The following is a 22899-nucleotide window of genomic DNA, read 5'->3' as shown; positions in this document are numbered from 1 at the left end:
GCTATAAATATACATCCAAAACCAGTTTGAAGGTTAATTTTCTGGTCTGCAAGATTGTCTAGTTATAGTAACCACATCATTCATATGTATATAATATATATCATATCACATAGTTTGTACGTATATAATTTATGTTTCAGGATATTCTAAAATATATAATCAAGTGAATTAAAAAAGACCAAAATTTTATTTAAATACTTGTGTTTACACAAGCATTAATAGAATTTAGCTTATGCATATGTCATACATTAAATATTAAGATGGAATATTTCCACTCAGAAAATATTCAAAATTACTATGAAGGTATCTAATAAATGTTGAATAGCAATTACCACCTTGAAATGTAAGCTAATTTTTTTCCACATTAAGGATATTTGAATCATATTTGTTAGATAAATAAAAGTTTGTTTAATTAAATTGCTTTTCCTTCCATGGAAAATTAGAAATAAAGTTTCATTGCATGTACTCTACTAAGAAGTTAGTACAACCATCTTTCCTAAAATAAGAAATGTAGAATAAGGGGCAGACTCTTAAATAGGTAAAAGTTTGATTTTGAATAAACATAAATGCAAGAAAATATGTAGAATCTTCTCATTTTAATATGATAAAGGATTCTAATTTATACTTTATTCATTTATTTGCTCAATATTACCTTTAATTTACCCTTCAATTAATTTAACTACTAAAATACTTCCTATTTGTCAATTACATTTCTAAAATTTTATTACATACCAATAATTTGTTAATGCAAGATAGTGTCTCGTTTTCAATATGTTAACAGAGTATTATAGAATAATACAATGAATAAAACATACAAGTGTATAAATGGATAAAAAGAAATGGTAAGAAAGACTTAGAATATTTAAAACTTCAATCAAGTCATGGAATGAAGAAAGTTGTTTATGTGGATATCGAGAGAAAGATATTTGAGGTAGAATTAGCAAATTAGCATATGCAAATTAGCATATTTCTCAGAATAATGAGAAAGCATGACATATTCATTAAATGACCATTATTTTCAGTATTGCTAGAAGGAAAATGGAAGAGAATGTGAAATGCAAAGAGACAGAAAGAAAAAAACGAGTTAAACAAAGCCCTCTTAGGCTATTAAGGGCATTGTGTACAAAGCTGAGCAATTTGTTCTTCATGTAAGCTATGGAAGTAAATGGAGAATATTAAAATGAGTGATCTGACCAAGTGTGTATGGATAGCAGTGCAATGAATAATTCTGAGGGAGAGGATGCTAGAGTGAAGAATGATTGTAAGAATTCAGTAAAGAGATGATAAGTTGACTAACCAGAAGGAAAGTTTGAATACAGAAAGGAGGGTCTGTATATTTAGGAAATAGAATTAGAAAGTCTTTTTGTTTTAGTGCAATAGATCAAATAGAGGAGAGGATCTAACAAGAGTTCTGTGTTTCTAATTTGAGCAAAAGATAAATGGAGATGTCATGCCTTAAGTTATAATTTGGAGAAGCCTAGAGTAAAATGATTGGTGAGTTAAGTTTGGATACTGTGAAATGTAAGGTTGCTATAGGATTGTATACGCTAGTTAAATAATATTTGATGTTAGAATTCAGGAATCAAATTTTAGCAAGAGTAATAGATTTTATGGTCGCAAGTTTAAAAAATACAACCAGAATTATGTAGCTATAATTTTAGACTTCATAAGTATCTTTCAATAAATAGACAAAGAAAGCTTATCTTTTAAAAACAATCAAGAATATTTTATTCAAAGAGAAGGTAAATGGTAATGATGATAAAATAGATGGGTTTTACAAAGAAAGGGATAGTCAAAGCATTGTTCGATTTTTAGTAAATCATCTGGTCAAATAAGTCAGCAATAATTGCTTTTTCAGAAGTTGGGATCTCGTGGTACATAGAATTGACATGTATTTTTGTAAATAAAATTTTATTGGAACACATACACATGTATTTGTTTCTGTATGGTCTATGGCTGTTTTTAAGCTACAACAAAACAGTTGAATAGCTCTAGCAGAGACTACACAGCAAATGACCTTAATGTATTTGCTATACTGCCCCTTTAAGAAATGGTTTGTCAATCCTAGGTTTATTGTATTTGGCAATTTGGAGATAATGGCTATTTCAATTAAGTGACTAGAACATAATTGAGATTCCAGTATATCTGTCCATTTTGGCTTTTTATAACAATTATGCCAAAAAACAGTAAAAATATTACTGATGTAAAATATTTTATTAAACTCAAAGATATGTTTAAGGTGATTATTCATCTTCAAATAATCTATAATTTTAAAGCAATAAAAATAAAATTAAATGGTAAAAATTTGTTTTAATTTAACAAAAAAAATGGTTTATGGTTTAATTTAATCATAAAAGATGCCAAAAGTGGTTAAAGCAAGGAATCTCAGCCTTGCTTGCACAGTAAAAAAAGTTCGAAATTACTGATAGTCACACCTAAAATATATTACAATAATTTAATTGGAGTTTGAATATCAGGGTTTTTAAATCTCCACCCATGTAATTCTAATATGCAGTAAGATTGATAAACATTTCTTTAATGAGAATAAAAATCAACAACTAGGATAATTATGATAAAAATAATATCAAAGTAGGTCTTATGCTAACATAACTTAAATTTTTGCTAAAATGATTTAATAAATGAAATCATATGACAAGAGAATAGAATTTGGGAGACAAATTAAATAATATAAAAAGTAGTTCAGAAAGACACTAAAGCAATTCTCCCCATAATATTGGCAAGAGTTGAAGTGCATTAGAATATTGCATGAAAGAATTAAAAACATCTCAAAAACTCTAAAAAAAGTCTTATCTAAAAGATCTTAATTAAATCACGATATTATTACATTTTATATTTTCATTGGTTTGAATTACCTCATGTAACTAAACTTTAAATTAGTGAGAAAATATCTAGCATATCTTTGAAGTTTTTAAGGGCTAATAATAAATACACATTGTTTTTGTACACATCTGCTCATTTGTATTTTATGTATCGATGTGAATATCTGACAGATAATTTCCTATTCTTCTATACAATTTTTTTTTATTTTTTGAGATGGAGTTTCGCTCTTGTTGACCAGGCTGGAGTGCGGTGGGGTGATCTCGGCTCACCGCAATCTCTGTCTCCCAGGTTCAAGTGATTCTCCTGCCTCAGCCTCCCGAGTAGCTGGGATTACAGGCATGCACCACCCACACCGGTTATTTTCTATACAATTCTATTCCTTTATTCTATAGGCATAGATATGATAGCACATTGTATTTTCTTGCTTGCCAATATACACCAATATATCCTAAAGCAGCATTTATAGATGAATCCTATTTGATTTCCAAGCACAGAATTATGTATAAATACTTTCTAAAACATTTATCATTATACCTTGTATAGGATAATTTGAAACACATAACATTATTTTATGCACCATTAAGGATAAGAAAAGGCTAAAAATCAAGGTTTAATATGCCTTATTATTGATTATATATTTCAAATTCAGAAATTCAGACGCATTTCATATGAAAAAGAAGTATCAGAATCGACGAAACACGTTAAATGACAATGAAGGATACAAAATACCATATTAACATATTAGTATATAGACATTTTCCACCATGAGATTAACAAAGAGGAAAATTGACAAAAGTAATTTAAAATGATTCAATCTCTAACTTGTAGAGTTCCTTTACGTGACTATTTTAGCACACTATAGCAGCAATTTTCTAAATGGTATGTAGTGACCTAGCAATGAATATGGAAAGGCATTTTTCAGTGTTTTCCCAGGATGAATCATAAGTACTTGAAGAATCTGTTTATTAGTTTTTTGATGTTTATATGCCAGCATGAAGAGATATGTTTATATCTAAATATAGAGAAAATATATGCTATGCAAGAAATCATTTTTTTCTCTCCGAAAAAATAAAATGAGTTTACCTCAGTGGTTTTCAAGTTATTTTAATATTTTCTGAAAAAAATTGAAGACTTAAAATAACATAAATGGAGACACGTTATCAGACATTCAAATAAATTTTCTAAATGGATTCTATCAGATATGACAGACAGCTTTTATACAATTTATTCAAAATACATTAACTCTTATTTTAGCAACAGGGTAGTGTACTATTAAATTAATGGCTTGTTCTAAATGCTTCCATTGACTGCATGCAATTCTGAAATATTCAATATCTAAACTTAATACACTTACTTCACTAAAATGACTTTAATCTCATCTGTTGTTGAATATCATGACAGATGAGGAAATGGGAACAATCTTTGATAATTAAACAAAGCAGCCTGTCTTATATTTCTAAGCTATAGGGCAGATCACATTTCCAATACGCTACATTCTATCATGAAGTTAGACAATGGTTTAACTCCTAAGACTCTAGACCAGTACTTCTGTGTCCAGGCACACACATGCACAGGATATGAGATGTGAAATTTTACATAGAAGTTTCAGATAAACAATGAAATACATAGTTTTGAGAGAGTCATTAAGTTTTCAGTTTGTTTCCTATACAAACTGAAAAAAAAGATGGAAATTACAATCATCTGACATAGAAGTTGTGCACACCAAATAGAATTCTGTGAAAATATTGTTTTAAGTATTCTAAAGAGTCATATGAAGATACATGTTGTTGAGCTACTATCAGAAGAGTAGTTGATATATTGGTAGCAGTGGTAGTGGGAAGAACAGGTAGCTGTCACCAGGAAAAATAAAGTAGGCATAAAACTGGTTGTATTGTCCTAATTTATTACTTTTTAGAAGATAGGTTTTGAAGTTTCGTTATGGAATACATCATAATTAATGTGAAAATATATGAATATAGAAAATACAGATACCTTAAACAATCATATTTTCTTTCAAATTTTGTCAACTATCTCTGAGCATGTAAGTAGAGAAGTAAAATCTTCATTTGACTCAAGAGTTCAAGAATCTTTTCACTACAGATTGCTCAGGAAGTTCATTAAATTGATTAATTGCCTTTGAGGTCTTAAAAGAAGCCATTGGTTTATTGAAAATTCAAGTCTCTGAGAATTTTCTTTTTTTAAAACAAATGAATTCAGGATAGTCAGTGTGCTGATTTAAAAGGAGATTTCTGAGAAAGATAGAAGTGAGCTTTAAAAATGCCTTATATATTTCCCACAGTGTATATTGTCCAGATTTATGTTTATACTATTGTTGTGATAAAACAATCCATAAGAATGAAGAATTATTGTGGATTTCAAATTGTTTAAAGATGGGGTTAGTGCTATTACATTTTCTGACTTCTTACCTGAAAGTTTTAAATAAAAAAGATCCACTAGGATGTCAAAATCTAGATTTATGTATGTATTATTATTAGTGGGTCTTCAGAGACCCTCTTACGATTACTTTGTGACTCATAAATCTTTAAGCAATTGAGTTCCTTGAACAAAAACTACATATATTCATCTTCTCACAGAAAACAGACCTGATAAAATTATTCATTTTGTGCCTTTCTTATTTTTCTCAGGAAGGGACCATATCATAAAAAATACATTTTCTTATTAAAATAATGAACAATATTTTTAAAGATGGATATTTAATAAATATAAATATCATTTCAAATATTTCATTATGATTCATTCTACAATTATCGTCATAAAACATTACTTAAAAGGAGCACTTGTATTGAATCTTACAATTTTCCTGACAGTTCAAAAATCTGTGATAAAATATATATTCCTCCTATACTCTGAGTCTCTAAGAAGTTAAATAAAATAAAAGATAATGAGGTAGATTTCCCAAATCCTTTTATGATGAATATGTGACAAAAATAGAGCTGTTAACTCTTTGAGAAAATTTGATATTGTCTCTTCCGGCTTTACAATCAAATCCCTGCAATCAGCTGAAATTTTTAAAGTTTGTATATTCTATTTTATAAGTTGAAAAAAGAAGTACCTCACAAGAATTTAGGCCATAGATGCTTGAAAAGTCTAAATTCCTCCTAGAATACTAAACTCATAGGTATTGAGTTTCTAGCAGATACATATCAAAGAGAATTTGTGGCTGTGCCTTACCATTATATAGAGGCATCAGCCTTAATCCCGAAATCCAGGTCTGAGGAAATAAAAGAGAATACCTCATGGTTATTAGGCGTAGTTCTCTGGTTTTTCAGTAATGCAGATGAAGCCTGAGCTCTGCCCATGTATCATAATGCCCATGCACTCTTCGAACTCAGGAAATGTGATTATTGCCTATCTTTTGTAATAAACTATACAGATTGAATATGGGACTTATATAAAGCAGGGGTATTAACTTATTCAGAGTCCAAAAAAGGAAGAACATTCAGAGTGTGTTGAATGAAAGCACACTTGTATGCACACACATACACACACACACACACACAGAGCAGCTGTGATACTTTAATTACTTCTTATACCCTCACATTTTAAATCATATTTGATAGTATTCTAACTTAACCAAAATGATGCATTATTCTTTGTAATCTGCTTCTTGAAATAATGTAAGGATAAGAAAATCGTCCAGTTTATTAAACTTTTCAAATTTGAAAATGGTTTAAAATAAAAATGTAGCTTACACACATAAAAGAAGAAATGACATGTGTATTTATATTTATTGACCATAAGTCATTTGGATGATAATTTTGAAATCATTTTCCTTACAGGAAAAATATTTTCTCTATAAAAATAGAAAGAAAAAAATGTAATTGAGATTGAGATGCTATGTAAAAATTCACCGTCATTGCTTTTGGTTGAGGCATTTTAAATTTTTTGTAATTTCAGGTCTTGGGCTGCTTAAACTACGTATCACAAATGCCTAACCCCTGTTTGTTATCACAGTAGAAATATTAATGTTTTTCTTTATGATGATGATGTAGTAAAAATTGGAAATAAAAATCCCTTAAACTGTATATAGTAATTAAGCTGGAAAGTAGGAGAAATAACAGAATTTGCACTCTGTAAATACATGCCTGTGCACATCTTAAGTGCAGACTTCTCTCAACTGTGAGTCAAAATTACTCTTAAAGCTATCTTAATTCAATATTAAAAATTCATCAAATTTGCAAGTCAAAACGATAAAATTCTAGATTTAGGTTCATAAAATAGTTATAAAATAAAATGCACTATTATTAACCATTAAATATAAAAGTATGCAGAATAATTTTTTCAGAAATACAGAAAATTAGTAATATTAAGGATATGAGTAAAATGATAAATAGCAAACTAAAATAAATGCTTATTTTATATTTTCTTGAGTATATATTAGATCTGTTGTCATTTAATAGGATAAAAACAAATTACCTAACATACATTTCTAAGAAATATTTACTGTTATAAGATAAGCAGTCTTATAATGTATAAGTAATCTCTCTAATCGTTTCTTCTAAAATGGCTGAGGTTACTTATATTTTCAAGTAATGTTCAAATCACAAGACATTCTTTAAAAATATACATCAAGAAATGAGAATTTCAGATTCAGAATTTTACTAAAAATTCTCCTTTAAAAAGTTATCACCTGACAGAGGCTTATAAGCTTTTTATGGTGAAATAAAATCGGCATGGAGGAAAAATACAATCATCGCTCTCTATTCCTGAGAGGTTAGTTCAAGGTCACCACCATCTACAGATACCAAAATCCACAGATGCTCAAGTCCTTTAGGTAAACGGTGTAGTATTTGCATATAGCCTACACATATCTTCCCATATACCTTAAATGGCCTCTACATTACTAATAATACCTAATATGATGCAAATGATTTATAAATAGTTGTTATACTATATTGTTTAGGGAATAATGACAAGGAAATAAAAATGTCTGTACATGTTCAGTACAGATGCAACCATCTTTTAAAAACTTTTTAAAAGTATTATTGTTCTGGGCTTATTTGAATCCATGAATATGGAACCCACGAATATGGAGGGCAAACAGTCATCACAAAATGAAGTTCTGCATTTCAGAGTATTGTCACCCAGAAATTAAAAATGACCAGCATGGCAGCCCTCAAATCCTAAAATCCTGAGGCAGTGGCCTCACTTCTGCAGATCAAGGAGGCCACTGAGCATTCACCTTTTCTTTTTTTTTTTTTGAGACAGAGTCTCGCTCTGTTGCCCAGGCTGGAGTGCAGTGGTGCAATCTCCGCTCACTGCAACCTCCACTTTCCAGGTTCTAGCGATTCTCCTGCTTCAGCCTCCCAAGTAGCTGGGATTACAGGTGCCCACCACCATGCCTGGCTAATTTTTGTATTTTTAGTAGAGATGGGGTTTCACCATGTTGGCCAGACTGGTCTCGAACTCCTGACTTCAGGTGATCTGCCCACCTTGGCCTCTCAAAGTGCTGGGATTACAGGTGTGAGACACCATGCCAGTTCCATTCATTCATATTTAATGCTAATTTTTGGAGATGAAATGCAAGTTGGTGAATTTATTGTTTTATAAGTTGTTAATCAACTGAAATAGTAATGCCAGAACTTTCTAAGCCATGCCAAATTTTAACACTGATTAATCATTGTGATTTGACCCAATTTTTAAGTTAATATAGTAATATTTTAATTTCCAAGTTGAATTCCTATATACAACAGAATCATCTTGTTATTTTCCATTTTTAAAAGAGTTCCCTAGTGATAGATCTGGAAAGGACTGAAGTCTTTGAAATATTGTCTTCTAATCTATATGCTGATTAATTTATATAGAGCTTTAATTTATCTCACTTTTATTTTCTCTGAGAAGGTCTCATATATCACTCCCTATGTTTTTTTTCCTACTTTTCTGATTTTTCAGTTATATCCTAAGTGGTTTATTTTATGAAACATTATTTTTTTCTAAATGTTTGCTGCTTTTTAATCATTATATATTTTAGTAGTTTTCTCTATTGGATTAAGCAATTTGACTTCTATTCCTTGACTGAATATGATTTTCTTTTACTTTTAAATCATAGATGAATTGTGAACTTATCCAAAGCTCCTTCTGCATCTATTGAAGTGGTCATGATTTTTCTCCTTATTCTATGAAAGTGGTGAATTATTTTGAATGTTTTATTCAATGTTAAATCAAAACTGAATTTCTGAAATAAATTTATCATTATTAATAGCATTTTTAGCAGGCCTCAGACTTTAATCTTCTCATTTCTCTGGGTTACAAAAGGCTGCCAAAAGCGTTACTAAGACCCATGGTTTCTCAATCCAGAAATTCTAGTGCATATAAATACTGGCTCAATTCCCTGGTCCTTCCAACCTCCGCCAGAACCTAACCTGGTGGTTCTTCCAGGTTTTATTAACTCTCCAGTGTCTTCAAGCAGATTTTTAAAATAATTATCTAATTGCATAACACAGAGAAGAAGATGCAATATAGATAGGTAGAGAGGTGAATACACAATTTTAAATCTAATAGTATATGCAGATTTTAATAAAATAGTAAATTTAATTTTAATTAAATTCCCTTTTCAAGATAATAATCTAACACATTAATTTAATCAATGCATATAAATATTAATAAAATAACTATTTTTATTTAGTAGCAGTTAATTTTAATAGATACCCCACCACATGAATTGATTTTAGGTAATATACTGATGAAAAAATGTTTCTATAAAGACTATTTGTACTATCAAAGGACTGCTTAATTCATACCTAATAATCTTAAACAGTATAACCTCTTTACAGTTTCTGTGCTCACAAATGTATTTATTAGTTTATTGCCACTGAGAAAATTTTCTTATAAATCTACTATTATAAGGACTTGTCCATTTCATCTCAAATTTTACTTTATTAATCTTATGTTTTTAAAAATATATTATTAATTCCTAGGGGCCAAGGATTGTTACATTAGCTATTTAGAACAATTATAATGCGTAGTGACCTACATATATGTCTGTGTTAATTTAGCAATAGTAAAATTTACTTACATGTTTTTAATATAACTGCACATATTTTCTTCTGGTTTGTGTTTGTCTGTTACGCATTGTTTTTAAAACTTTAATCTTAAGCTTCAGGAAAACTCTTCTAAGTGTTACTTCATATCCAATCTGATTATTTGTAGAATTTAGTTTATTTTAATGTATTGTGAATACTTATATACTTGGAGTCCTTTCTATAATTTTTTTTTCTTTTTTTCTTTTTTTTTTTTTTGAGACGGAGTCTCACCCTGTCGCCCAGGCTGGAGTGCAGTGGCGCTATCTCGGCTCACTGCAACCTCTGCGTCCCGCGTTCACGCCATTCTCTTGTCTCAGCCTCCCGAGTAGCTGGAACTACAGGCGCTCGCCACCACGCCCGGCTAATTTTTTTGTATTTTTAGTAGAGACGGGGTTTCACCTTGTTAGCCAGGATGGTCTCCATCTCCTGACCTCGTAATCCGCCCACCTCGGCCTTCCGAAGTGCTGGGATTACAGGCGTGAGCCAGCGCGCTGGGCCTGTAATTCTTTTTTTTAACTCTGATTTGTTCCACTTTTCTCTTGTCTTCTTTTTTGTTTATGTTTGGCTGATTTTCCTTCCCATTTCAGTTTTCTTTTAACCTATTTGGTGGTGGAGGAGAATGCACACTCTGTCACCATAATTCTATTGGTTAAAATGAAAACATTAACATTTAACACTAAAAAATGTATTTAATTAATTAGTGAATACATAATATTTTAACTCTTTAGTAAAATGCAAGACTTTTAGAATGTTATAATTTTATTAGATAATTTATGATTGACTTTTACCCAAATAAATACTTAGAGAAGAAAACTTGGACAACCCATAGTTAAAAACAGTAGTGCCTATAACCATCATATAACAGATTCATAAAAGTTAATTATTAAGTTAATCTGTAAAAATTCTCAATATCTTTTATAAACATGGTAATTTTATATGATTAAACCTAATAAAATTGATATTTTCAAAGCAGATTTATAAAAATATAAATAACATAATTAGAGACCACGTAACTAAAAAAAGTAAGTTTCAGCTAATGGGGATAAGACAAAAAAGGAAATAAAAGGTATATATTTTGGAAAGGAAGAAACAAAATTTTCCTGGTTTGTAGAGGACATAATCATCTATGTAGTAAAACTGAAGGAATAATTTTAAAAAGCGAGAATTAATAAGTGATTATGGCAAGGTTGTAGGATACAAGGTTAATATTCAAAAGTCAATACATCTCTTATATACCAGCAATGAACAAGTAGAATTTGAAATTAAAAACCCAGTACCATTTACATTAGCAACCCCCAAGATGAAATGGTTTGGTATAAATATAATGAAATACATAGAAGATCTATATGAGGAAAACTATTATACAAAACTCTGATGAAGGAAATCAAACTAAATAATGGAGAGATATTTTAAATTCATGAACAGGAAGAGTTGATGGTATCAAGATGTCAGTTCTTCCCAACTTGATCTATAGATTCAATTTAATCGTCCCAAAAATCTCAGCAAGTTATTTTGTCAATATCAACAAACCGATTCTAAAGTTTATAAGGAGAGGCAAAAGACCCAGAATAGCCAACACAATACTAAAGAACAAAGCCAGCAGACTGACCCACTATCAGACTTCAAAACTTACCATAAAGCTATGGTAATCAAGACTGTGTAACCCTGGTAAAAGAATGGGCGAATAGATTAATGAAACAACATTAAAAAATAAGAAGTAGACCCACATGAATATAATCATCCAATATTTTTTTAAAAAGCAGAGGTAATCAGTGCAGAAAAGATAATCTTTCCCCAAAGTGGTATTGAAATAACTGGATATTCACTGGCAAAAAAAAAAAAAAAAAGAATCTATACGCAGACCTTATTATACCCTTCCCAAAAATTAACTCAAAACGTATCATAAACCTAAATATAAAATGCAAAATTATATAACTCATAGAAGATAACAGGAAAAAACTTATGGATATGGCAATGTGTTTTTAAACATAACACCAAAGGCATGATTTATAAAAGAAAGAATTGATAAGCCAGATTTCATTTAAATTTTAAACTTCTTCTTTGCAAAATATAATGTCAAAAGAATGAGAAAACAAACTACAAACTCGGAAAAAAAATTTTCAAACATATCTGAAAGGACTGTCATTAAAATATACAAATAATTCTTAACACTCAACAATGAGAAAACAAATAACTCTTAAAACTCAACAACAAGAAAACAAACAGCCAGATTACAAAATGGGTCAAAGATCTTAACAGACACCGCACCAAAGAAGACATACAAATGATAGAAAGCATGTGATAAGATGCTCCACAATGTATAGAATGGGGGGAAATGCAAGTTAAGAAAAAACAAAAACAACAAAATGACACAATACACCAATTAGAATGGCCAAAATTCCGATAACTGACAACAACTGCTGGTGAGGATGGGAAAAAACAGAAACTCTCATTCATAGCTGGTGGGGGGAGTGCACTTTGTTTAATAGCTTGGCAGTCCTTATGAAACTAAACGTACTCTTGCCATACAGTCCGGTAATCACATTATTTGGTCTTTACCTAAAGATGTTGAAAATTTATGTCCACATAAAAACCTGTACACAGATGTCAACAGCAGCTTTGTTGATAATTTTCAAAACTGGGAAGCAGCAGGTGAGTGGATAAACACTCTTTAATATATCCAAATAAGGGAAAATTATTCAGCACTAAAAAGAAATGAGTAATCAAATCATCAAAAGGCATGGGGGAAACTTAAATGCATATTATGAAGTGAAAGAAGCCAGTGATAACCTATGTATATGTATGATTTCACCCATAAAAAAATTCTGGAAGAAGCCAAACTATAGAGACTGTAAAAAAAAGAAAAAAATAATGGTTGCCAGAAGATGAGATGAGGATATATATAGGCAGAGCACATAGGAATTTTAAGGCAGTGAGAACACACTGTATAATACTGTATTTACCACCTATTTCATTATACATGTTTTCAAAACTGTAGAATGTACAACAGCAAGAGTGTACCCTTATGCAAACTATGGCCTTTGGGTGATTATGGTGTGTCAATGTAGGTTCATCAGTTGTAAAAAATGTAACACTCTGGTGGGGGATGTTGATAATAAGGGAGGTTGTGTGTGTGTGAGGGCAGGGGATATATGGGAAATCTCTGTGTCTTCCGGATGTTGATAATAAGGGAGGTTGTGTGTGTGTGAGGGCAGGGGATATATGGGAAATCTCTGTGTCTTCTGTTAATTTTGCTGTAAACCTAAGACTGCTCTCAAAAAAGATCATCAAAATAAATTTTAAAATATGGTCCAGTTGAAAATAACTTATTAGCCAATATAGTGCACAAAAGTAATAAAAACAATGTCATATACAGTATAATAATACCCTATTTATTAACTACATTGCGCAATTATCCTTTCATTTTTTCTCTCAGATAAAAAATATCACTTGCTAGGACACTTGAAGTGGTAACTTTAGGGTTTCTTTTTAACCTCTCTCCTGGCATAAATATGAACCTTGAAAAAATATATTGATTGAAATTTCTAGCAAGTAATCAAAATTCTTATTTTTCCTGTTCTTGCATTCTCCAGTTTAGGACTCTCTTGATTCTACCAGGACTCTTATCATAATCTATTGCTTGATGAATACTATTTTAAAATGTAAAACTCAGTAGATATAAATGTATAATACAATAATAATAACAGAAAGATGAGTAAAGAATGGTAACTATGCTGAATTATGTTGCTTTTATCCAAAATAAGAGACCACATATCACGTTATTTTATAATTAGCGATAATGTGAGTTTCTCTCTGACTATATTTTAATAAATTTTAGAGCAGATTCCCAGGAGTATTCAGCTTTCTGTTTCCTCTTTCTAAATCTATTGGGAGCCTATTTTTGTATATCTTTTCTGAACAACCATATATGTGATTTACCTTAGAGATGTAGTATAGTGACCTCGCATTTGATGAAACTGTAAAACTGGAATCTCTTTCCTCCACAGTAGGGCGAACGACATACTATAATGCCAAATACTACTCTTAACCTTTATAAATACATTAAATCTCATTAACCAGGCAGAAATAGTTTTATTCTAATATGTAGTAGGCTGTGTCAGTGTATTAACCATTCAATTTTTATGAATTATTAATCTGTATCTCAAGTTATTGGCTACTAGATTAATTCATAGAACATTTCATAAACCTCAAGATAAAGGAACATATTACATAATACTAGGATTTTCAACTTACTCTATAAATTTCCCATAGACATATAGATATTTATACTATGCCCAGTTTAACATTTATGACTCAAATGGATATTTTAAAATTTAGATTTTTAAACACATACTCTCTCTCCATCTCTATATCTCACTTTATCCCAACCTTAGAACTCGTGAGTTGGCAATCTCTTCCACATAAGCACTCATCAGCTATCTATAATGATCTATAATGGCCAACTGTTGATGTCTGCAGACTAACTCTCTTGCAGAATATCATCTAGTATAATTTTAGTGGTAGAGATTATGTATTTTCCCAGCCCTACTACGATAGTTTTGGATATTCATGACTTTGAACTCCTCTAACCTGTGTTCCTGTCAACAGAGGTTAATGATTCTGGACCACATTCTTTCAAAGCCACGAGGCAATATTGTTAGTCTAGTTGAACACTCTGCTCTTAACTCTGTCCACAACTTTCAATCTTACTGTGTTCATGTATTCAAGAGAGATGCTCTTAATAGTTTTTGTTTCTTTGTTTGTTTGTTTTTGGTTTTTTTTGAGAGACAGAGTTTCACTCTTGTTGCTTGTTGCCTAGGCTGGAGTACAATGGTGCGGTCTCGGCTCACTGGAAACTCCGCCTCCCAGGTTCAAGCGGCTCTCCTGCTTCAGCCTCCTGAGTAGCTGGGATTACAGGTGTGCACAACCATGCCTAGCTAATTTTTGTATCTTTAGTAGAGATGAGGTTTCACCATGTTGATCAGGCTGGTATCGAACTCCTGACCTCCGGTGATCCACCCACCTCTACCTCCCAAAGTACTGAGATTACAGGCGTGAGCCACCATGCCCAGCCTCCCATTAGTTCTAAAATGATAAAACTTCATGGGAGATAATATAAGAAATATTCCTTTAGTTTTATTAAACTTTAAATATGCAAATACTGCTCCAACTCATGATTTGCATATATGAAAAATGGCAAACAGTGAAAAAGTGCTAAATTGTTTTTCCACCTACATTTTATTGAAAAGGCTATATATGTCATTCTCTGCATAATGCTGGTTCAGAGTTCTTATTCTTTTAGGCCATTTCTCTCAGCTTTGTAAAACACACATTCCACTTAGATTCCTATGATAGCCTCATTCCTCCTGGTTTTAATGATGTTGGACATTTTTTATCCTCTCCTATATTTCTGTGGGCATATTAAGAAGACTAACAGAGTTATACAAGAGATTTTTAATTGGAAATATAAGCTTGCCTTATTTAATTTTTTTCTATTGTTAAGAAATTTATCAACACAATGTACATCTGAAGCATTCTTATATTGTTAGAATAATGTTTATGAAAAAAGCATTATTTGTTGAAAATAATCAGGGTTCTTCAACCTCAGCTCTTTTAACATTGCGGGTCCAATCTTTCTTTGTTGTGGGAAGCTGCCCTGTGTGTGGGAGGATGACTGGCCTCACTGTTGTCATCTACCAGATAGATGCTGGTTACACCCTACACCCAGCTGCAATGACTGAGTGTTTTTGGAGACATTGGAAACCTACCCTGGTTGTGAACCGACAATTTAAAACATCTCAATTCTCTATAGTCTATAAATGTATTTCTTGATTTTCCAGAGATCCCATGAATACTGGGAATGTTTCCCCACAAAGCAATTGGGCATGTCTTTATTCGCTCTGCCTGAGAAGTGGTTATCTCCTTCCTCGCCCAGAAACAGATGCAATAATATATGCTAACAAATACATTGCATTATTTAACTTGGATATTAAACATCCATTGACAGCCATTCATTAAATGACTATAGCCATATTAAATAGTCAGAGTAGCTATTTTACGTGGCATTATCTTGACATAATAGGCCAGGCCATGGTTTTGTAGACATTTATTTTACTGGAAGTTCCTTCATATTTCATGTTCACCAGAGGAAGGGCATAGCAAGTTCAATTGTAATTCAATGGATTCTAGCATGAAAGCTATGGCTACAACAAATATAGGAAAGCAACAGCAAAGAAAGGAATAAAATACATATCTATACATATAAAATAATTGCATATTCCATGCACAAACATATATTTTACATTTTTATTTTTTAAAAAGTGAAATTTTATGTTATTGATTAAATACAGTAATTATTTTATAATATTGTAGATTTATTTAGTAGTTTATTCTAATTATGTTTGCCATCTCCTTAAATTAAATTTCAAATATATCTATAACAGCTAATTATTTACTATATTTAACAATTTTTTTTTGAATGTCATGATAAGTTTTCTTTTGTTGCTGAGAAAAGGGCAAGCCTCCATTTTCCAGCAGAATACTATATCATATGCTATTTACATCAGGCTTTGAGTAATTTAGAAATTGCTATAACTATAAATTTAAATGTGTGTTAATTGTGTTCACAACAATAATACAAACATATATTGTTGATATTTAAATTTTTAATTATTATATACAAATTTAACATAGTTAAGTTATACTACAGCCAAACCAGTTTGTTCTCTAAAGATAATTATTTTCATATTCATATATCTATTTGCAGATCATGTTGGAGGTGTTTGCATATATAAATATTTATATATAAAATAAGAAATGTTACTTGAGAATTTTATTAAATGTTATATTCAATTACCATTTAATTTGCTTATTAAATATGTGTTCTCAAAATATTTCCATGTTAGGACACTGAAAACTACATAATTTTTTAAAGTATCTGTAGGATATCATAGAAAACTGATTCTGAGTCCCATAAGATTGTCAATATTTTCTTGTGGCTTTTAAAAAATAATGAATGAATTGCCATTTCTTATCTCAAGATAATAAACATATATTTTATGCATTTTCAATATTACATATGTATTTTATGATTTATTTGTTGTAGTGCAATATAGTAATTATCTTAGTTAATATTTTTTTCTAAATTGCTCCAATTATCTCAGCCTAATTTACTGAGAAGTCTGTATTTTGCCATTGATTTAGAAAGTTTCCTTTCTCAGACGCTTTATCACTATTTATTTGTGTGTTTAATTCTGCATCATTTCATCTGCTGTGTTTGATCTTCTTTTATGCTTCAAAGTTATTTTTACAGCTTTCAGTAGAACTTGATATATGCCAGAATAAAATACCCTTTTCCTTATGAAGGGTATTTATTTGTGTGTCTAATTCTGCATAATTTCAACTGTTGTGTTTGATCTGCTTTTATGCTACGAAGTTATTTTTACAGCTTTCAGTAGAACTTGATACATGGCAGAATAAAATACCCTATTTCTTATGACTATTCACAATGTGCTTTAATTTTGCATTGTTGAGTAAATAAACGTAAAAGACTCAACAGCATGTAAGAGCCATGGAACAGCATTTATAGATAAAATGTCTAGAGAAAGAAAGAATAGAAGTGATCTCGTTTCTTTATTCCTCATCATAACTTTGGGTTGTGAACAGGGACTTAGCAAAATTGAACCTCATCATTTTGATAAGAGATTTAGGACTATGATACTTAGAATTTTTGTAGTTGAGAGTTTTAAATTACCTCTGCTTCATGGAGAAAAGTTGCCCATAGTCTGTCCATCCCCTTATCATTAAGAATGAGGTGATGAGTTTCACCAGCCCTTTCTTTGGTCTCATTAGGGACTGGGGTCCAAGTAGGCATACAACTGTGAAATCTGTCAGATTTATGCAACCTTAACGTTCTATGATTTCAGTCCTTTATTCAGTGATAGGAGGTTTTTCTGTCATCCAAGGGTTTCATTTTTCAATTGCTCCTACTCTATATGAGATCATCAAAGACTCAGAGATGCAAGACATCTTGCGAATAATAAATTTCAGATGTTAACTTTTGTCATGTCTTATATATTAATATAGAATAAGGTGGTAAACTGTTTAAAAGTCTTAAGATTTTTAAATAGTTGACTCTGAGTTTGAAGGTGGGAGAGGAATTGGAGAAGTGGTATCTCCCAAGTGGAGGATTAAAGATTTTTCATTTGTGACAAAAGTTGATATTCCAGCTAATCCAGACCTACTTTTATGGCTTTTATTTAGAAAAAGGAGTATAGAGATAGTGAATATATTTTATCTTCATTTAAATAGAAGACACACAGAGAAAATAAAGAAGCATGGAAAAGACAAGGTGTCGTGGACTGTACGTTTGTGTTCCATCAAAAGTCTCATGCCGAAGCCCTCACCCTCAATGTGTTGGTATTTGGACATAGGGCCTCTGGGAGGTACTTAAGGTGAAATTAGATAATGAGGATGGAGCCCTCACGATGGCATTAGTGGCTTTACAAGAGAAAAAGGAAAAGGGATTTCTTTTAAGGTGAGATTAGATAATGAGGATGGAGCCCTCACGATGGCATTAGTGGCTTTACAAGAGAAAAAGGAAAAGGGATTTCTCTCCCTCTTTCTCCGTCCATGCTCTTGCAGCAAGGAAAGGCTATGTGAAGACACGGTGAGAAGGCAGCCATCTTCACACTAGGAAAAGGGCCTTCACTAGGAAGCTCCAGTAGCATCAAAAAGAAATGTCTTTTGTTTAAGACAAAAGATGTAAAGTGTGACATCAATAATATAAAATGGGGGTTTGAGATTAAGTAAAAGGGCAGATATTTTGGATGCAATTGAAGTTTTTATAAGCTTAAACTTAAAATAGACTGTTACAATTATAACATGTTTTCATGGTAACCCTAAAAAAAAACTGTAGTAAATTTATAAAATATAATGAGGAATAAATCAAATACCACTACAAAAACAATCAACAAATCACAAAGGAAGACAGCAAGACAGGAAAAAAGGAAGTACAAATCACACAGAAAACAATTAACAAAATGGCAAAAAAATGCAAATGTGCCTAACTAGTAGATTAAACAATAGGGATAGCTAGATTGCATTATGACATAAATTTATAATTTAGCAACATGATCTTATGTGACATCTTTCATAATTGCAAAGGAATATAATTCTAAAGACAAGAAATATACCAAAGGAATACTAAAAGAAGACTGCTTTAGACTATCATTTTGTTACAATAACATACTATAAATAAAAATGTTTTATTAGGGAATAAAGAAGATCCTGGTATAAGGTTACTATTTTATAAATAAGGTATGGTACAATTCACTAGAAAATTATATGTATACATATGTAACTAACCTGCACGTTGTGCACATGTACCCTAAAACTTAAAGTATAATAATAATAAAATAAAAAGAAAATTATATGACTACTAATGTATACGCTTAATAACTTAGTCTAAAATATGTAAAAAGCAAAAAAGTCACAAATCACAGCATTACTAGGAAAAAATTTACATCTTAAATCTTACCATACCTCTGAGTAACTATAAATAAAACAGGAAATTATCAAATATGTACGATTTCAATAACACAATTAACAAAGTTGATCTAATACTCCACAATTGGGAAAGATCCATGTTTTGAAAAGCACAATACTTCTAAGAAGTTGGAGTAGATTCATTTTTCCTATTTTTCCCACTGAGGTTAGATAAAAACCTTTGGACATTATATGTAAACAAACATAACAAAATTCTGAAGAATAGAAAGAAGAAAACAGACAGCTAAGGGCTTTGAGACCAAACATGCTAAAATAGAAAAATCACATACTTACATCAAATTATACCAAAATAAGAATTTGATAAAATTCAGCACCCATTTATGATTTTTTAAATCTTATGAAGTTAGGAATAGAGAAAGTTTCCTCAACTTAGTAATATTAACATATAATATATAGCAGGTCTAGAGTTTTATTATTTGTTTTCTATTTCTCTTTCTGTGATCCTCCTTTTCTGCCTTCTTTGGTATTAATTTATTTTTAAAATAATTTTAATGAAATCTATATGTATGTGTGTGTGTGTATGTTTTGGGGAGATGGGTGTTTAAGTTACAACCAAGTTAAGTTAAATGGTAATTTCAGGCATTACATGTATATTCTTATTTATAAAACTTTTATGATTGTTAAGGTTGTAACACAACACAAAACATATATTCATTAATTTAATTTTACTAAAATGTGTATGTGTATAAATTCAATGAAATTTCATAAAATTTTTGATATAAACAGTTATATACAAGATTATGAAATTCAGAAAAGTTGTGTGTGTTTGTGTGTGTGTAAAACCATCTTATGTAGCTGAGTTTCAGTCTGGTTTCATTTTCCTTCAGATTGAAAATCATGCTGTAACTGTCCTTATAGTGAAGGTCTTCTGATAAAAAATATATAATGTTTTAATTGAGAATGTTTTCATTTCCCCTTCAGTTTTGAAAAATATGTTCACTCATGTAGAACTCTTGATTGACATTTTGCCTTTCTTTACATTTAGCACTTTAAGATGTTGTGTCTGGATGTATAATTTCTGACAAGTCAATAGTGTTTTAGAAATTGTTGTCACTCTATACATAATGGTTTTTACCTCTCCCTATATATTTTGGATGTTATTTTTAGATTTTAAATATGTAATTGAAATATGAAAATGATATTCGGGGTGTGTGTGTGTGTGTGTGTGTGTGTGTGTTTATCCAGGGTGTTCTAGCTTTTAAACCCATGAATTAATGCATTTAACCAAATTGAATAAAAGGTCAAGTATTATTTTTTCAATATTTTTATTTCATTTTTCTCTCTTCTCCTTCTGCAACTTGAATTTCAAGCATGTTGGACCATCTAAGATTATCCCATGACTCTGTTTAATTTTGTTTTGTATCTGTTTTTTACTCTCTTTGAAATGCATAACTTCTTTTGATTTTCTATAGCTTACTGATTCTTATTTCATCTTCTTTCTGTAGTTAATCTCATAGAGTATTTATTTTTCCATTTCAGCTATTTTATTTTTCTGTTTCTAAAATTTCCTTTTTAGTTATTTTTTATTAATTCTACTTTTATGCTGAGATTTCCTGTATTTTTTTTACTACCTCCACAATTTATTTTACCTCTTTAAGCATAGTCATAATGGACATTTTAAAATCATTGCCCACTGATTCTAAAGATCATATTGGTTGCATTTTCTCTTGAGAACAGGTAATTTTCTTTTCCTCTAACGAGTAAATTTTATTACATTCTACATATTGTGAGTGATGTGTTAGAAGCACTCTAGATTCTGCTACATTCATCCAAAGAGTAATGGTTTTTTAATAGGTAGCTAACATTTCAGAAATTAAATTCTGCCTCCCCTATAGTGTGTAGCACTGAAATATGAATTTAGTTCTTGAAATTTAGTAGTTGAAATTTGGCCTCTTAGAATACATGCTGGAATCAGCCGGCGACGTAAGCAGTATTCATAGCAAAGTTTAGATTCTCCCTGACTAAATCTCTCCATTCTAGAATTCACTCCTTTCCTTCAGTGGCGGTTTTGTTGTGAGCAAGTGGAATTTTAGAAAATATTTTAGTGTTGTATTTGGCCATATATTTGAAATGTGCTATCATAAGAAAAAAGGGAACATGTGTACCTAACACGAGTCTAAAGATAAACTTAGAACAATTAAAACAATCCAGTACCTTGGTCAAACAAAATACATTTGTTAAACTATTTTTTTAAATTCTATCAAAACAATGTACACTTCTAAAACTGATATACAATCTAAGTCCAATTTGATATCAATTGTAACTCATCATAAAAACATTTTGTTGTTCAAAAAAGTTGTATATGAATGGCTTCATTCAAGAAAAACAAAGATTTCCTCCGTTTTCTGCCTTAGTCATTTTTGGGTAACTAAAGCAAGGAGCTACCTACCATTCTAACATCATCTCCCAGAATTTACTATTTTTGTAGACAGAAATATTTACTTGAATCTTCTCCTGAATCACTTCTTCTGTAGCTTCTCTCTAAAGCCAATTATTCTTATATCCAGCTGTTCAATCATCTTCCACCCACCCTGGCAAGAGATTTCTGCTCTTTTTGAGATCATGGAAAATTGTATGTGGGACTCGCCTTACTTCCTTTTGACCCTCCATTCCTTCATTCCCCTGAACACTGCCATACCTCACTGTAAAGGCATGTTTCAGTTTTTTCAAAGGAGACCGTGAGTAGACCCCAGGGCTAATACATTCAATACAGTATGAACAGTTTAGAATATGTAGAATGAAAAACGTTACCTTACTTAGTTATTTTTGTAAACCACAATTAACTTTTGTGTATTTTTTAAAATATATGAAAAACATTACCTTTCATGCGCGTCCATGTGAAGAGACCACCAAACAGGCTTTGTGTGAGCAATAAAGCTTTTAATCACCTGGGTGCAGGCGGGCTGAGTCCGAAAAGAGAGTCAGCGAAGGGAGATAGGGGTGGGGCTGTTTTATAGGATTTGGGTAGGTAAAGGAAAAAGGGGGGTTGTTCTCTGGCGGGCAGGAGTGGGGGTCACAAGGTACTCAGTGGGGGAGCTTTTGAGCCAGGATGAGCCAGGAGAAGGAATTTCACAAGACAATGTCATCAGTTAAGGCAGGAACAGGCCATTTTCACTTCTTTTGTGGTGGAATGTCATCAGTTAAGGCAGGAACCGGCCATCTGGATGTGTACATGCAGGTCACAGGGGATATGATGGCTTAGCTTGGGCTCAGAGGCCTGACATTACCTTGCTCAGTTATTTTTGTAAACCATAATTAACTTTTGTGTATTTTTAAGTATATTTTAAAATAACTTGGCAATTATTACATTAAAAGGCATTAGTTCAATCAATTATAAACCCTTTTGACAAATGATGAAACTGAGGTTTAGAGAAATAATGAAAGGCTGAAGATCAATATAGATTTTCTGTGCAACCACATTCACTTAAATGTAGAAATTGAAAACTTA

The 22899-nt window shown here is 31.1% G+C and overlaps 1 long non-coding RNA gene across 1 annotated transcript in view; it reads right to left on the bottom strand.

Moving 5' to 3' along the window:
• LOC129141706 (uncharacterized) overlaps nucleotides 1-22668 on the bottom strand; it is a 32927-nt gene extending 10259 nt beyond the window's left edge. The window contains exon 1 of the long non-coding RNA XR_008544816.1: nucleotides 22272-22668. This is a non-coding gene — a long non-coding RNA (uncharacterized LOC129141706). The remainder of the gene's footprint in view (nucleotides 1-22271) is intronic.
• Between the last annotated feature and the right edge of the window lie 231 nt (nucleotides 22669-22899).

The sequence above is a fragment of the Pan troglodytes genome, chromosome 4 (assembly GCF_028858775.2).
Source record: "Pan troglodytes isolate AG18354 chromosome 4, NHGRI_mPanTro3-v2.0_pri, whole genome shotgun sequence".
Taxonomy (NCBI): domain Eukaryota; kingdom Metazoa; phylum Chordata; class Mammalia; order Primates; family Hominidae; genus Pan; species Pan troglodytes.
The sequence above is the reverse complement of the archived record's forward strand: the minus strand, read 5'-3'. Positions and strand labels throughout refer to the sequence as shown.